Source organism: Portunus trituberculatus, chromosome 42 (assembly GCF_017591435.1).
Source record: "Portunus trituberculatus isolate SZX2019 chromosome 42, ASM1759143v1, whole genome shotgun sequence".
NCBI classification, from domain to species: Eukaryota; Metazoa; Arthropoda; class Malacostraca; order Decapoda; family Portunidae; genus Portunus; species Portunus trituberculatus.
The window spans coordinates 17618489-17634437 of record NC_059296.1 but is presented as its reverse complement, the minus strand read 5'-3'; the positions used below and the strand labels follow the sequence as shown (position 1 = coordinate 17634437).

The window sequence follows — 15949 nt, the reverse complement described above, 5'->3', positions numbered from 1 at the left end:
TGTTCAATTACTCGTACCATCTCAACTTGATAGCTTGTAGGCTACTACAAGCCATTGTGCATTAAACCTATTGGTGGTGCATGAATTTTCAGACATGATTCTTTCTAGTACCACGACAACATTGTAAATAGCATAATATTTTCCAGTACCAACAACACAACAATACTTTCCAGCAGCATGATAACTTGCCAATAACAAAGTCTAACATCCTTCCAAGCACCATGATAAAATTGTACTCGTAAATAACATAACACTTATTAACACCATGACATCTTGTAAATAACGCTATACTTTCAGCACCATGATATCTGGTAAGTGACGTAATACTTTCCAGCACCGTGGTAACTTGTAAATGTATAGTCATGAATTAAGTGCAATTACCAAGCATTGCAACAGCTTACTCAACCACCGCAGCCCGGTGTTCACATGTTTTAACATTTTCCTAGCTGTTTGAATACTGTGAATAATGCTGAGATTGACAGAGCTACAGCCTAGACACTTAATTTAAGAACATAATACTGTAGCACTGAGGAACTTGCTAAGACCTTAACTCAAACGATCCACTCAATTTGACCCATTCATCCATGAATCTTATTCATTAATCAGTAACCTATGTACACACTCACCTTTGTAAGATAACAGCTAAGTTAAAAAAAAATCATCAGATTTCATGCATTTTTTTTTTATCTTTCATGGATAAAAACATCACAAAAAACAATATACTAAAAAGAAATGGAAAAAATTGTAGCCTGACTATACAAACAGTCATGCAGATTTCAAGAACAAGTACTATTGATGCTGAAAGGTGACGAAAAATAGAGCCAAACCAAATAAAAAACAAAATTCGGGGTCGGTCATTTTGCCAACACAGTGATTTGCACACACATTCAGCACAGCTTCGCTCAACAAAGGCAGTAAAAAAATAATAATGTTACTAGGACTTACATTTTGTCAGCCACAAAACAAGTCATGGAGAAAATTTCGCTAATGAAAAGCCATTAATATTAAGCTCCGTCACTAGTACTACTCATTATCTGTCACTCCAACAGGAGCTTCAATACTTTTTTTGACACTTCCCTCAACAAAGTACTGTAGACAAAACCAGTTCGTTGAATCATATTTTTGTTTTCATCCTCATTTCATATCACAAAATACATTTCCTTAAAACCAATAGATTTCATAAATCCTTCAATATATTCTTCGATATGAAACTCCTTAAAAGCAAGAAAATATCTTAAACAGGAATTTCCACTCCCATGAAGGAAAAAATAACTGAAATTGATTTTTTAAGATATGTATGTATAAATAACAATGGTAATGATTATAATGGTGATAATGATAATAATAATAATAATAATAATAATAATAATAATAATAATAATAATAATAATAATAATAATAATAATAATAATAATAATAATAATAATAATAATAATAATAATAATAATAATAATAATAATAATAATAATAATAATAATAATAATAATAATAATAATAATAATAATAATAATAATAATAATAATAATAATAATAATAATAATAATAATAATAATAATAATAATAATAATAATAATAATAATAATATCAACAATAATAATAATAATAATAATAATAATAATAATAATAATAATAATAATAATAATAATAATAATAATAATAATAATAATAATAATAATAATAGTAATAATAATAATAATGATAATGATAATAATAAAAAATAAATAAATAATAATAATAATAATAATAATAATACAAGTCTGATTTTACATAGAAAATCAGAGAAAGTCCACTAACTGAAATCAAATTACTGACTGTCACATACGAGAAAGTGCATAGATAGAAATGAGTTTTTTTTTTTTTTTTTTTAAGAATATCTCTTAGGTGAGACGAGTGTGGCTTTGTGTGGTGGGTACAACTATGACGCTAACTCGATTTAAAAAAATCTATATTTTTTTCTTTTACGTGTCTGAAAAAGTTTGAGAAATCAAAGCACGCGTTGGGGGAAGAGTGGCAGAAGCTTGAATTTTCTATAAATCCTTACATATGCGATAGTACTGGAGCTGAGCATCCTTGGGAAATAAGTAAAGTCCTGTTTTAACTTGTGTGGTTCCTCCTGTCCACACAAACACAGCATCCATTTTCTCCGCACTAATAATTCCAAAGATCTTTTAGCGCTCAGCAAACACTGTAGTACTGTAGTGTTGTTGTCCAGTAGTGGACTTTTGAACGATGAACAAAAAAGCGAAGTAATTTGAATGGATTTCTGATGTGGCAACGATTACGGATCAGGAAAACAACATGTACTCATACACTGGCGGGGCCTGGTAACTCCCGTCTGAGTCCCACGGATGACGTGGACTTTCAAGGACTTGTTGCATACTGTATTCCAGCAGCAGTGACTGAACCAGTATTATACGACCACTGATAACTTATATTCCCACTGACAGAACTAAACGAAAGTGTTGTTTACAGTTATTAATATATTCTTGCTTATTTTCCTATTTATCTTTCACAAACCTACTGTTTTATTGACCACGTTCCCCATTCCCTAACAGCGTGTAAATCCTGTTAGTCTCAGAATGGCGTGACCTGAGGATCCTTTGACCTTTAGGACGCTGTGACCTCAAACAAAGTGAGGTCAGCCAGCGCGTGTTAGCATTCTGTGCGGTGATGTCATAGAATCATGAAAATGCTAAATAAAATTATCTCTAAAGAAGAATAGATCTAAGGACATCAAATTCCAAATTCTATATTATTCATCTGATATTTTTCTAGTGGTTCTAATGTAATGTATAAAGCTTGTATTTAGTAGCCGTTTACACTTGACGATAGACACTACAGCAGAATAATTGGCATTAAGACGTGTGTGTGTGTGTGTGTGTGTGTGTGTGTGTGTGTGTGTGTGTGTGTGTGTGTGTGTGTGTGTGTGTGTGTAAGTAAGTAAGTAAGTAAGTAAGTAAGTAAGTAATTGTTTATTGCCTGATCACAACATACAGACTCATAGTAAAAAAATACATTCAATAAAGTCTGTCAAGCCATGTGTGTGTGTGTGTGTGTGTGTGTGTGTGTGTGTGTGTGTGTGTGTGTGTGTGTGTGTGTGCTGAACAATTTATAATATCTTTCGTCTATTCTGCCAAAAACAAATTAAACGATCAAAACATATACGGTTACAACACATAACCAATTCATGGCAACATTTAAAAACAAATCTTTACAATCTATGATCCTGACTCTTCACAAATCATCTTATACGTATGAGCAAAAAAAAAAAAAAAGAAAATGGCTCCAGGTACCGTGAGAGTAGCGGTAGAAGCAACACAGACAGCGAAGGGCAAGCAACTTTTCCTCTGCAGCTCACCAGACGGAACACTACACTGCGCATCCTTCCCTGCGCCGCCCCCCACGACTCTCGCCTCGGTCATTCCAGTGTTACTCCGCGCCATACAAGTCGACACAGGGGAAAGAACAAAAGTCGTCGATCAAGTTCCGGGTGACAGATCATGGATATATATGCGCTCTCTCTCTCTCTCTCTCTCTCTCTCTCTCTCTCTGGTTAGCTTTAGTGCATTGGATTGGTAGAATGGTGAATGGGTGAAACAAGAAGGATTGTGAAGTTACTGTCCCTTACTCTTAATATTCCTCGACATCATCCCAACCCATTTCCACTCTCTCTCTCTCTCTCTCTCTCTCTCTCTCTCTCTCTCTCTCTCAAGGACGCTTAGTGATTCCTTGACATCGGGTTTTCAAAGGCAACAATTCTGAAAACCCATTAAATAAACTTCCGTCCCTTCCTTTTTCATCAACTTTTTTTTTTTATTCATTTGTATTACGGTTGCCATGAACTGAATTCCCTCATTCCGTCCTGCCCACTGTAATTTGCTAAACATTCTTTTTTTAACCCATCTCATACCATTTTTATTTTTTTATTTACTTCCTCTTTTTTTCTTGCCTGCTTCCGTATTTCCGGATTCCTATGACTTCAATTTTTTTCAAGAGGGAGATTTCAAGACGCTTATCCTCTGGTTTTGGCTAACGCTTTTATCTCTTTTTGAACCCGGCACACTGGTGGCACTTTTTGTTTTCTTTTTTGTAATTTTAGTTGCCTTTGCCGGCGCCCTTCCGACATAAAAAAAAAAAAAAGAAATTTTCCTCGCAAAGATCTACCCGCATATTTTCAGTCCATTCCTCCAAGCAACCGGTTTTGACACTCCTAAACTTACCTCATGTCCGTCAAGCCCCGCATATGTTTCACTGCCACATGTGAGATTTGGTATCACAGTGTTATCATGTGTTACTTCGTCAACACTCTCCTTGTTTCTTGTACCTGCACTCCTACTAACCCCCTTTGCTTTTCTTAAGAGATAATCAGAATCTTTGATCTGAATCTGTCTTGAGTTCTCCTGTTCTATACATATGGAGTCTCGTGTTGTGTGTTTACGGCCCATCAATTTTGACAGCCGAGAGAAGATATTATATTCATCTCTCTCTCTCTCTCTCTCTCTCTCTCTCTCTCTCTCTCTCTCTCTCTCTCTCTCTCTCTCTCTCTCTCTCTCTCTCTCTCTCACACACACACACACACACACACACACACACACACACACACACACACGCCCGGTAGCTCAGCGGTTAGAGCGCTGGCTTCATAAGCCAGAGGACCGGGGTTCGATTCCTCGGCCGGGCGGAGATATTTGGGTGTGTCTCCTTCCACGTGTAGCCCCTGTTCACCTAGCAGTGAGTAGGTACGAGATGTAAATCGAGGAGTTGTGACCTTGTTGTTCCGGTGTGTGGTGTGTGCCTGGTCTCAGGCCTATCCGAAGATCGGAAATAATGAACTCTGAGCTCGTTCCGTAGGGTAACGTCTGACTGTCTCGTCAGAGACTGCAGCAGATCAAACAGTGAAACACACACACACACACACACACACACACACACACACACACACACACACCGCGTAGTGTAGTGGTTAGCACGCTCGACTCACAGTCGAGAGGCCCGAATTCGAATCCCGGGAAGCGGCGAGGCAAATGGGCAAGCCTCTTAATGTATAGCCCCTGTTCACCTAGCAGTAAATAGGTACGGGATGTAACTCGAGGGGTTGTGGCCTTGCTTTCCCGGTGTGTGGAGTGTGTGTTGTGGTCTCATTCCTACCCGAAGATCGGTCTACGAGTTCTGAGCTCGCTTCGTAATGGGGAAGACTGGCTGGGTGACCAGCAGACGACCGTGGTGAATTACACACACACACACACACACACACACACACACACACACACACGTATATACTGGTTTCGTATACGTTCCCCTCAAGTGAAAGAATAAGCTGATTCAGGTTTCCTTGATAATACCTACACCAGGAAATCACGTACTTCACCGCTCCCTCCTTTCTATTTGTCAAGTTAAAAACGAAACTTAGCTCGTCATAAATATAAATAGCAAAATCAATTGTGGTTTCACTTACTGTCTAGTAAAATGTTCAAAGTAACTATTACCGAGAGATAAGGCATTGCCAAAGACTGACACTACTAGCAAGACCACGGACAGTATTAAACAAGCTTATGCCCTTTGATCCTGCCCTGTGATGGATGTACGCACGGCATCCGCACACCACGCAGCCGAAACCAGGCACTCTTATCGGGTTGTACCGCAACTCTTGCTTGCTGGCCACGAGAGGACAGTGACAGGAGGAGCTGCGAGTAGTAAACACCTCGCTAACGGACCTCCCACCACCGCTGCTGGGTGGTGGCGCTCTTGCTGCTGCTGTTGCTGCTGCTGCACCGGTGCCCTTCAACCAGGAAGCAGCGGTGGGCACACTCAGGACAGCTTAAAGCGTTCCAGGTCAAGGTGGTGTGTGTGTGTGTGTGTGTGTGTGTGTGTGTGTGTGTGTGTGTGTGTGTGTGTGTGTGTGTGTGTGTGTGTGTGTGTGTGTGTGTGTGTGTGTAAACTTGTTAAGTAATTCATGTTTTGATTTTTGAACACTTACAAATGAGTTGATATCGTTATTGTACAATACGTACATGTATTGTCAGATTTTTTCTTCTTTAGGAGGGCACGGTTCTCTTATAATGTTATCAGTAATGTTGTTCATATGCAGACCTTGGACCTTGGCAAACTGTGGGCAATGAACAATTTTAATCTAAATCTGAATCTAAACGTGTGTGTGTGTGTGTGTGTGTGTGTGTGTGTGTGTGTGTGTGTGTGTGTGTGTGTGTGTGTATGCTTCAGGGACTTGTTGCCTAGGGTGGTGCTTTGGGGTGATGTCAGGGATGAATGCAGCCATTGTGGGACCTTGGTGCAGGAGCCTTGGAAGGGTCAGTCACAAGGGTATACACTATTGTATGTTTCTTTCGAGGCTTGTAAAGGAGAAGTATAGTACTGCTTTAAAGGTGTGCATTAGGAAATCGTTATTTCTCTGTTGCCTTTCTTATTATATTGCCCTATGAAGTGTTTATTCCTTTATGCCTTCAGGGAGACGCATACCTTCTCGTTTCTTTGCCCTTCCTCCTACCGCTAGGAAAGAATCACAAATATATGCTATTGTTCACTAACGAGGACGTTTGGCGACGCATAGTAGCTCGGCGGACCCAGAGGACAGCTCGCAGCACTGCCACAGGTGCAGTCACGAGGTATTTCCTGCCCACCTCAGCCACACCTCTGCGTCTCCCGCTTGCCCTCCCGCCCACCCGCAGCCAGATGGCGAAAAGGTCACCTTGGTGGGTGTAGTGACCTGGGGAGGTGGGGAGTGACGGGAGGGGGAGGGGACGGGCGGACAGGACAGCAAGATGGATTGACGAATACGAACTTTGTGACAAAGCACGCGGAAGTGATTCTCTAAGACAGTGTCCACCTTCCCATTCAGTTTCTTACCTGTCTCTTTGTTAGCTTGTCGCTTTTTTTAACATTTTTAATCACTCGAAATTAAGAATAGAATACATCTTTGTATAATGTGAAATTCAATGGGCCAAAATAAATACTTAAATTTATTAGGCAGCCCCAAAATAAACTTTCCTTGTCGATGAATTGGACTCGACAGAACAAGTCTAGCTTGAGCATAGTGGTACCAGTGCCTTCAGGTCACCGGTGCTCGCTTTTAATATTTTGTGTTTCCTTCTGGTGTGGGAACTAAGAGAGAGATCTAATCCGCATAGCTCATGGATTACTTCATGAGCAGTTTATGTTGCAGGGAGGGAATTCAACTCCACAACGGTTCCTGGAAATGTAAAGGTGGGCGGGGATTGCCATGAGAGTGACAATATATGTGAGACGGAGGGTGGTGGATGGCAGGCGACTGAAGAGCAAGGAACAAATCGATGTATAAGTAGAAGGGCGTGGAGATTTGTCGTGTGAGTGATGATGGGTGCGATAGATAGAGGATAGGGGATAAGAGGCGCGAGACGAGCGGTAGATAGTGGTGGAGAGGCGATGGCAGTCAGTGAAGAGTGATGTTAAGAGTGAGTGAGGCAGTCGAGACATGTTTATTACTCTGGGTAGGAATTCCTCTCCTCTTATATGTAAGTGTAAGTAGACGGTCCCTCTGGCTCGCCCCGCAGCCTGCCCTGTGGTGCTTCCTAAAACCTGCCCCGTGTGTGTGTGTGTGTGTGTGTGTGTGTGTGTGTGAGAGAGAGAGAGAGAGAGAGAGAGAGAGAGAGAGAGAGAGAGAGAGAGAGTTGGAATGTAGTATCGTGTAGGAAACCAAGTAAGAGTAAGGGAGAGTGTACGAATATGCCTCACTTTCCCTCTGGCAACACTCCTTCACCCACCCTCCCTCTCTCACCCACTCCCTCCAGCACACCCAAAGATCTTTCCACCGCCACCTCCACCCACGCACGCCGGCTGAGGAAAATCCGGTATAACACTATTCTCACCATCAAGCAGGTCTTCGTACAGCAGCACAGAGACCACTTCAAAAAGCCACGTTTCATTGGTAGGACGCATACGTAACTTATCAATCTCTTGTCTATAAATACTGCCGACACATTAGAGCGTCCAGGAAATACAGTGAACCCTCATAATGCCAGAGTTGTTCATTCATAAGAAGCAAAGGACACGGAAAGGTGAGGGGAAGCAGACACAGGGAGAGACGAAGGAGAAGCACAAAGAACAGGCAACAGAAAACGTATTGACTTATCACGAGGTTACCTTTTTGAGTGAGCTATCATAGAGAATTATGCAGTGACGGTGAAGGAGGAGGAAAGAGAAAGAGAAGGGAATTGTGGGGGGGGAGAAGAAAACGAAAGAAAGGAAAAGATAACGAAGTAATACAGGAAATTGGAGGAAGAGGAGGACGAGTAGGTGAAGCAGTGCTGGAGGGGACTGAGACTGTACATTAGAGTTGTGGGATGAAAGGGAGCGAAGTGCGGGAGATGAACACGTGAATTAGCAACAGACAGGACACAGAAAGGTCATGACGGAGTGGCCACGTTCACTACAGAGCAGGACCGACAGACACCGGCATCAAACCTGTCTTAGTGAATATTTCCAGTGATTGGGTGGTTGTTAATGGCCGCACATTCCGCTTTGACTTGGCGCATGAGGACGAAGGATTAACGAGTTCGATGTGCTGTTAATTATTCTATTACAATGACTTTGAGATCACATAAATTAATAAATCCAAATTAATGAAGATAAGACGGAGATAAGAAGAATACTAAAAAGATCTAGAAGATGTATGTCTAGGGATACAAAAAGAATAAAAAGAAGGATACACTGAATTTGTTATACCTCTAGGAAAATGATAACTGATGACACATGTGAAAATTGAAACCAAATGAATATAATGAAAGCATGGGAATAAAGAAGCCATGTACCGCCATAACAAGAGAGGGACTGTCAAGGAAGGAAATAAAAAGAAGCAACATGGCATTCGTTATACAGGAGAGTGATGACTGATGTTACGTGTAAAAATTAAAACCAAAAGAATTTAATAGAGTACAGGAATAAAGGAGCATGTACCACCTTAACAAGAGAGAGACTGTCTAGCAAAGAAGTAACACCATGCAATAAAAAGAAATATCACACGAAATTACAAAGTAGATAACATTTTTTCGCCCTGCAACTCGAAAAGAAAAAAACAACTAGAGTTATTTCCTACACTATGTAATTTCGCACCTTAGACACCATCCCCGGTAACAGGGTGGGGCATGAAGTGACCTCCAGGCGCTTCACGTCATTGGTAGAGCCTGCTAGTACTTTAGAGGTCACGAAGGGTCACGAGAGGCTGTATATGACCTCCACTGAACCCTCTCCGGCCACTCACCCCGCGCCGCCTTCCCTCATGACCAAGTGAAGTACGGGTTTCCATCAACAGGCCTTTACTTAATGACATAATGTGCTTTATACGAGATGTTACGTTTTGTGGCAGAAGTGGCATGTAAGGTGATGTGATGATGAGGTAAGGTGGGTGTAAACCATCACACACACACACACACACACACACACACACACACACACACACACACACACACACAAAGGTTCATGCCAACATAATGACAGGTAAGTGGAATGTACTGGCGTTCCTTGTCCTTCCTTCCGTGAGGTTCTTCCACTCCATCCTATCCACTCTGCACACTCACCTCTCCCAACCCACCAACGAAGCCTTCTCAATGTTATCTTTCTCCCTGCTTTGCCCCCTCCACCCTGCACACCCCATGGCGCCACTCCTTGTCTCACCCTTATCCCTAGTCATCTCCACCAGATTGTTTCGCCTCATCCGCTTGCTCCTTCTGCTTGTATTTGACCTTCAGATGCTCAAGTTATTTTGCTTTCTTCGCCTATGCAGTAAGATTAATTAATGTGCTGTTCTTTTCCTCAATAACGTCCATTCACTGTTGTATGGGCCCTACTTACTTTACATGCAATTAATGTGATCTTTTTTCTTGTCATTATAAACTCAGGCTGTTAAAATGTTATACACTATTTCCCTAAGGGGTGTTGCAGAAGACACTCGAAGATTTTTGCTATCCTGTCTGTGGAGCAGCAGTTAGTCCAGCCCTTATAAGGTTCCTTGGAGATGGACCAGCAACTCGAACTCATAAAGCGTATTCTTAGCCTGACCCCGAAGACAGTAATGACGAAGATCCAGGACCAGTTAGAACCGTGGCTTTCAACCTGATCTACGTACGTGTGTTGAGGCGGAGGTCTGACACGCAGGCTACAAATGCATACGAACGGTCCGTGTGGGAAGCTGCCCGAATCTATGATCATCCCTCTCAGCCTCGTGTCCTCATACCTTGCGACTTTTTTTCATCTCGAGTGCTTTCAAGATCCCAGTGAGAGTTTAACAAAAATTCTGGTTTATCACTGCAAAAAAAAAAAAAGGAAAAAAATATGAGGACTCAATTGATCATTCTTAGTCTTTGGAAACGGTCATGCTGAGAAATAAAACGTTTCAAATACTACAACTTCTCACGCACACACACACACACACACACACACACAACATAACACAAACCTTATCAGAAATGCATAGAGAAAGAGGAAAATACAAGAAAAAATGTTGTTATCAATATTTCACTTTGCTTCCTCAATCATTCAGCATCCCGTCATTCTACTCCGCCTCGCAGCCACCCGACCCACAACCTTCCATTACGTACATGCCTCCCCCCATCCCACTTGCCTCCCCCAACTTCCATGACTCTGAACTTCTCAACTCGCCGCAGGATTCACCTTGAAAAGAAGTGAGAGACGCACCACCACAGTACGTACACCAAGAAGGCCACGTGTGACGGTGTGACTCCCCGGTACTCAGGGCTAGGTAAGCGTCACGTTGTTTAGCAAGGAGATGCTGCTGACAGGGATGGCCGAGGTAAAGATTAAAGTTTTCTCGTGGATTTTTGGGGTTTTTGAAGGAAAAATGGAGAGAAAGGGGATAAATGGAAGAAAGACACACACACACACACACACACACACACACACTGCAAATTCTATTCAGTGACTTGACCTAAGCTTTCTTCCAAATCCAAATCCGAGGGTACAGTACTCATCCCCCCTTCTCTCTCTCTCTCTCTCTCTCTCTCTCTCTCTCTCCCCTCGCTAAGTGGCGGTTTGGGTTTCCAGCAGGACGGCACGTGGACAGGACAGGAGGGACGGGTGCCTTAGCTGGTCTGGTCGGTACTGGCCAAAGCTCCCCAACAATGCACCAACGCACACTCCCAAACTTAATATCTGCCTGCCCTTACTTGTAATATTCGCAGGTGTTATGTCGTGTAAGCCTTGTTCATGTTCTCGACAAGGTATATAAGAAGCTGAATTTAGTTGTAGCAAGATAGATTTTCAATAATTTTTCTCGCTTGTTACCTCGCCTCCTCTCTGGTGATCAAGAGGAGGTGGGAAAAGCAAGAAATTCAATAAAGAAAAATATAGGAGGTGACTCAAATGAAAGAAGGAGATAATAAAAATATACTGATAGGATAACGGTGAATAGGAGAAGGATGATAAGTAAATGAAGGAGAAGGATAACAAGATGAGAGAATAACAGATAACAGAAGAAGAAAAATACAAAGAAAAGAGTTATAAGTATGAAAAATTGTGAAATAGTAGGATAATAGAATAAGAAAACGCTAGAAAAAAAAGATAAGAGAGAGAGAGAGAGAGAGAGAGAGAGAGAGAGAGAGAGAGAGAGAGAGAGAGCATGATAGAATAGCGAATACCAGATAATAGAAAGATAAAAAAAAGAATAAGAGAAGGAAAAATAGAACGAACAGTAAAAGAGCAGAACGATAGGACAAGGAAACACTAAATGATAGAAGAGGAAGAAAAGAGAGAGAGAGAGAGAGAGAGAGAGAGAGAGAGAGAGAGAGAGAGAGAGAGAGAGAGAGAGAGAACTAGCTAACAGGAAGAATAAACAATATGATGAAAGCATAGGAAATAACAGCTGAAGGGAGAAGAAAAGGATAGAGGCAATGGGAGCAAGGGAAGTGAGGGACAGGCTAGATGGATGCTAAGTAACAGAAGAGGAAGGAGGAAAAGGAGATGGAGAGGAAAGGAGTGGAAGGGCACATGACTCGCTCTCTCCAAGTGGCCCACGACCCACGACAGCCGGCCACTGACCCCACGCAATGCAGACACGATCACCTCCCCGCTACACGCTCACACACACTCTCTCTCTCTCTCTCTCTCTCTCTCTCTCTCTCTCTGATAAGGTCTAATTAAGTACTAATTGCTTTTCTTTCGAGAGGGTGACAGTGATAACGTTATAATGAGACAATGAAGATGTTAAACCAAATAAAAGAACTATTATGTAGACATGTAAGAACGTACATACATATATACTTACATACACTGGCAGGAAGAGGCATGTAAGAATTGATACAAGATAAAAGATAATAATGATAATGATGATGATAATGATAAAAATAATAATAATAATAATAATAATAATAATAATAATAATAATAATAATAATAATAATAATAATAATAATAATAATAATAATAATAATAATAATAATAATAATAATAATAATAATAATAATAATAATAATAATAATAATAATAATAATAATAATAATAACAACAACAACAACAACAACAACAACAACAACAACAACAACACCAACAACGAAAACCAAATCAACACAACACACTATAATCCACACAAAATGAACAACGAGAAAGAAAACGAAAAAAAAAAAAAAAAAAAAAAAAAAAAAGAAACACTAACGCCAAACGAACACCGAAAGAAAAAAAGAAAAAAAGAAAAAAAGAAATAAAGAAATAACTGAAGGATACTTAAAACAAAACTATGAAAGAAAGAAAGAAAAAAAGATTATCAAAACAATACTATTTATCAGTAATAACGAGTACCAGCAATTTAGTAATAACCGGAGAATGACGCAGGGAATCCTAGCCTACCAAAGCAGAGATGATGTCAGGCAGCAAGCTTCTCACGCTGAGGGGGTGGAAAGGAGGAGGGAGGCGACGGGGAGAGAAGGTGAGGAACGAAAGGAAGAGGAGGAGGAGACGGAATAAAGGAAGAATAAGATAAGACGGATTGGAAAGAAGAGGAGGAGGAGGAGGAGGACGAGGAGGAGGAGGACGAGGACGGGGAGTAGGAGGCTCAAAAGGGAGAAGAAAAGATTTATAAAGAGAAGAAGATGAAGATGATGATGATGATGATGATGATGATGATGATGATGATGATGATGATGGTGGTGGTGATGATGATGATGATGAAAAAAAGAGGAGGAGGAGGAGGAGGAGGAGGAAAAAGATGAAAAGGAGGGAAAAGAGTAAGAGGAGCTCTATGAAGACGAGGAAGGGAAATAGTTGAAGAAGGAGGAAGAAAAAGAGAATTGGAAGAAAAGAGAAGAAAATGCGATTAAGAATAACAAGTCAGGAATAAGGGTTAGGATTAGGACAAGGATTAGGATTTAGGGAAGGACGAGAAGGAGGAGGAGGAGGAGGAGGAGAAAGAGGAGGAGGAAGAGGAGAAGGAGGAGGAGGAAGAGGAAAAGGAGGAGGAGGAGGAGGTGGAGGTGGGGGAAATAAAGAAGGATGACAACAACGACAATGACAAGAGAAAGAGAAAAAATAGAGGGAAAGAAAACGACAAAGGTAAGAAAAGGAACCAGGACAACTCTTAAAAGATACAACACAGAAAGGAAAAAAAAAAATGGGAATCAAACGTAGTATCAGAATGTGCAAAAACAAGAGATGGGGACTTATCTGAAAAAAAAAATAATAATAAAATAAAAAGAGAGAGCGAGGAAGGGAGAGAAGGGATGGATGGGAGGGAGAGAGAGGGACGGGAGAAGCCAGGAAAGTGAAGGAGAAATGAAGGTGATTTTTTTTTTCTTTCTCTCTTCTAGTGGCGGTACTCATAATGACAATGGAAACTTTAAGGGAAGAGGAAGAGGAGCAAGGGGAAGAAAGGAGGAACATGGTAAATTGCAGAAGTCACAGATGAAAGGCGGGGAAGTTATGGGAAGTCTGTACAAGAGAGAGAGAGAGAGAGAGAGAGAGAGAGAGAGAGAGAGAGAGAGAGAGAGAGAGAGAGAGAGAGAGAGAGTTAAGGTAGAGCAGTTACGAAAGAATATATGAGCACACATAAACAACACACACACACACACACACACACACACAGAGAGAGAGAGAGAGAGAGAGAGAGAGAGAGAGAGAGAGACGCCCTTCGAGTGTCCTCCCGGTCAGCTGAAGGGTTGAGGACCAGACATGACCTCCAGCGGACTGACCCTTCCAAGGCCAAGGTCTGTCCTGGCAGGGTTCAGGCAGTTCATCCCAGCAGATCCTGACCTTGATCACTCGCCAGCCCCTCATCACCAGGTTCAAGGTAAGTGGCACAGATGTGAAGCGCAGCAGGTGTGGAGTGTCATCATCATGTATTAGAAGATCATGGACAAGTGTGTGAGTAGCTGGAAGGTGTATTAGGCAACATGAGGGAAGGTTGTCATTATACTTTCCCATTTTCTCTCTCCCTCGCCGCTCCTTTTCCTGTATTAGTAATCTTGCTTCTCTCTGAAAACAGCGTCTAAATTTTTTTTTTTTTTTTTTTTTTCACTCGAAGCAAGGATTTTATATTTATTCAATACTTCTTTACATATTCTTCGTTTTAATCTATTTATGTACCTGTTTATTTTTATTTTATTTATTTCATCCTTTTTTTTCATTAAGACGGCATACTCGCGAAATTACTACCTGGTACTTTTCACAAGCTTCGTGTATATTTCACCTATTGTAGTGACGACTTATAAACCCTCTCTCTCTCTCTCTCTCTCTCTCTCTCTCTCTCTCTCTCTCTGAAGAAGAAAAGAGAAAGAAGAAAAAAACAAGGTATATACCCAAATTCCTCCGTTAGCCCGCAGATTCCCGGGAAAACACCACAGTATGATATGTATATATAAAAGAAAATCCATCATAAAAATCTAAACATCACTAGCATTTTCATCATTATTGTAATACATGGATTTGTCTCACAGTGAAGTCTTCGGATATCAGCTGACGAGGAGACCCCCAGCAATAGCGTCTCCCTGCACGGTACACACAGAGAGAACCAATCAAGGTGGTGAATCTAAAACACACCTTTCCCTGGTCATAATAACCTCTGCTAATATCTGCAATGTTCACTGCAATCTTTTTTTTTTTTTCCGTGGCGCCTAATGTGTGGAGGAAATTAGATACCTCAAGACATTAGGAAAGATAAGAAAGACGAATCATTAACGTGGAGAGAGAGAGAGAGAGAGAGAGAGAGAGAGAGAGAGAGAGAGATAATATTGGATGGGTTGTAATGAGTAGGTTATTTCTTCAAGTGATAATGCGGAACCCTTGTTGAACTATCACTAGAATGACGAAAACATCTTTGCGACCACATATCTTTCCATTAGAGCCTTTTTAATGTACTAGACGAGATAAAACACCGAAACTTAAAGAATTAATGCCTGTCAAAGAAGTTATTTTCATTATTATTATTATTATTATCATTATTATTATTATTGTTATTATTATTATTATCATTATTATTATTATTATTATTATTATTATTATTAAAGAATATCCACAAAAAAGTATGGAACAAGTTAACCAGTACTTTAAGAGGACAGAAGAAATATGTTAGATATGAACACAAAATGTCAAGGAAGAGAAACAAAGAGAAAGGTGAACAGCGTCAGCAATATTGGGAGAAAAGTAAAGGATTGAAGGAGATGATAAGGATGATAGAATACTTGAAAAGAAAGAAAAGAAAACTATGACTGGAAGGAATGTGAGGGCGTAAAGAAGACAATAGTGATGACCTTATTTCTCTGTCACGCGCAAAGACGGTCAATACAAATCCTTACGTAACACATTTTCTTTACATCTTCTCTCTCTCTCTCTCTCTCTCTCTCTCTCTCTCTCTCTCTCATTGGATTATAAAATGCTTGTGTTAGTTCAATAAAGACATAGCTGAATGAAAATGGTAGGTAACTGAAAAATTCTGAGAAGTAAGAGAAGCGTGTTGGTTG

General features: G+C 40.6%; 1 non-coding gene across 1 annotated transcript; it reads left to right on the top strand.

The window, feature by feature from the left end:
* The first annotated feature begins 4608 nt into the window (after positions 1-4608).
* Positions 4609-4682, top strand: Trnam-cau. Its single transcript has one exon. It is a non-coding gene; the product is annotated as a tRNA-Met (tRNA).
* The last annotated feature ends 11267 nt before the right edge of the window (positions 4683-15949 follow it).